Source organism: Aristolochia californica, unplaced genomic scaffold, assembly GCF_029961685.1.
Source record: "Aristolochia californica isolate CCGP_79_NKW_82.1479 unplaced genomic scaffold, dmAriCali1.0.hap1 SCAF_111, whole genome shotgun sequence".
NCBI lineage: Eukaryota > Viridiplantae > Streptophyta > Magnoliopsida > Piperales > Aristolochiaceae > Aristolochia > Aristolochia californica.
This window is the reverse complement of record NW_027181784.1, coordinates 34,390-36,972: the sequence shown is the minus strand read 5'-3', so window position 1 is coordinate 36,972 and position 2,583 is coordinate 34,390. Positions and strand designations below refer to the sequence as shown.

At 40.7% G+C, this 2,583-nt stretch overlaps 1 non-coding gene across 1 annotated transcript; it reads right to left on the bottom strand.

Annotated features, from left to right (window-relative positions):
• Positions 1–1,504: 1,504 nt before the first annotated feature.
• Positions 1,505–1,591, bottom strand: TRNAS-GGA (transfer RNA serine (anticodon GGA)). Its single transcript has one exon. It is a non-coding gene; the product is annotated as a tRNA-Ser (tRNA).
• Positions 1,592–2,583: the final 992 nt, after the last annotated feature.

The window sequence follows — 2,583 nt, the reverse complement described above, 5'->3', positions numbered from 1 at the left end:
AACGGGGTTTTTTAATCTCTCACTGGGACAGGTTTTGAAATATCTTGTTCGAAAGAACAGAACCAGGTCGAACTTTGATTCTGTACTTTAAAGGCTGGTTCTCGGGTGGACGGGGCAAGGCGGGGTTGGAAAGACAGGTTGCTTGCTGCAGGAGTGGAAGGCGGGTTCTTGAGTCTCCTATCCTTCTCGGAAAGGCAGATCCTGCAAGCCCTAGTGAGCGGAGCGCGGATGCGCTCGCTCAAAGCCAGCGGGCACTTGCTGTGTCCGCGGGCTTCGCACACGCCCGCTCTCTAGCGCACAAGCCCACGGGCACAGCAAGTGCTCGTTGGCTTGAGCGCAGTGCCCCCTATAGCCTTGGGGCTAAGCGCACACGCCCCTTATAGCAATAGGTGCTTCAAGCTCTATTGCGACTTTGGGCTACGCACCTTTACGCACTAGAGAAAACGCTTTATAGCTTTCTATATACTATATAATCAAATCCGGTTATTGATACAATTCATCTCATTCTTCTTTATAGTACTTCAGCGGGTTTAGCTTCGTTTATCGTTTAGTTCAGTCTGAATTTCTTTATTCTGTGAAATCCAATTTCATTAAAATAAGGAGTCTTTATGTCTCGTTACCGAGGGCCTCGTTTCAAAAAAAGACGCCGTCTGGGGGCTTTACCGGGACTCACTAGTAAAAGACCTAGATCCGGAAGTGATCTTAGAAACCAACCGCGTTCCGGGAAAAGATCTCCTTATTCGTCTAGAAGAAAAAGCATAATTTCGTTTTCATTATGGTCTGACAGAGCGGCAATTACTTAGATATGTTCGTATCGCTGGAAAAGCCAAAGGGTCAACAGGTCAGGTTTGACTACAACTACTTGAGATGCGTTTGGATAACATCCTTTTTCGATTGGGTATGGCTTCGACCATTCCTGGAGCTAGACAATTAGTTAACCATAGACATATTTTAGTTAATGGTCGTATAGTATATATCCCAAGTTTTCGCTGTAAACCCCGAGATATTATATTATTACTACGAGGGATGAACAAAGATCCAGAGCTCTGATTCAAAATTATGTGGATTCATCCCCCCGCGAGGAATTGAATTGCCAAAACATTTGACTCTTGACTCATTCCAATATAAAGGAATAGTAAATCAAATAATAGATAGTAAATGGATCGGCTTAAAAATCAATGAATTACTAGTCGTGGAATATTATTCCCGTCAGACTTGAACTTTATTAAAATAACAAAGCTTTGGACAATTTTGTCCACCCTGTTTCGCCAAACAAAGTAAATAGAACTAAGCTAAGGGATTAAATCCGGATTTTCCCCCATTGTAGTATCGCAAATGGATCCGCGGTGAGATTCTCATTCCTTGTCCACCCTTTCCGAGATTTTCTGTACCACAGTAATTGGGTCCCTAGAAAAGAAAGGCCCTACTGTTGGAATAATGGTATCCATTGTTATTTGATACATTGCGGTTGGTAACGTTGGTGAATTAGGTGTAGGTGAAGGTACGGAAAGAGAGGGATTCGAACCCTCGGTAAACAAAAGCCTACATAGCAGTTCCAGTGCTACGCCTTGAACCACTCGGCCACCTTTCCTACATAATCTTAGGATTATTGCCCGGAAACCCAGTGAATAGCGAGTCATTCATATTATTGAATTGTATTATTGCAATAAAGGTACGACCGATCGATTATAAATCGAAAACCTTTCGTCAAAGAAAGATCTTCCTTCGAGGCTCGAGGGATAGGATAAAAAAACAAACACATTTTCTTTATTGAATATTAACTTAATATTAAATAAACTATCTATTCATGTTTGTCAAGACGACGATCCTCTCCATCTTATTCGGATATTTATACCGGATTAATCGTATTCTGGGCCGAGTCCACTAACTCTATAGTATTTTAGACTATGGTTATATTTAGAGTTCCGTAGGAATTTCAAAATGCCTTTCTAGTTTCATCTTTCTCAACAACAACTCTTCTCATGAGCTACCCCATAGATCTATTACAAATAAATTCATGAGCCGCCCTATGATTTTGATATTTCGATTGTATTGTTTGTGTTTGTGTATACGCGCTATTCGCGCAAAATGGATGGGCTGGTTATTCTATTTTCATCATTCCATGATTATTTTCTTCTTTTTCCTCTGTGGATCATAAGAAAATCAAAACTCCTCGAGTTAGATCAGAATCTGTAGGATAAATTCTTTGATTCCTCAACTTCGATAAAATAGTAAGAGGAGGAAGAGAACTTACTAATGGTATACTTACTACATTGGACTGAAATCCAATCGGATTCCAATATTTCCTATCTATCCCTGCCCAAAAGGGACAATTTGGGGGGTCCACATCTTTTTTTTACAATTAGTCTGTTTTTTTGTGATTTCGTACTGTACAATTCCTTTCTTTATGGGAGCATTTTCCCGGGATAATGAGCTCAATTATGGAATGGGTTGTAAACTATGCCTAGATATAGATAACCCTATTTAGTTGTTGCTTATGCAACATAGGAAAATGAGATTTTTCATTCCGAAAGGCTGGCGCGATTCAATGCGATCGCTTAGGCACATTAGGTAGGTTGGGTC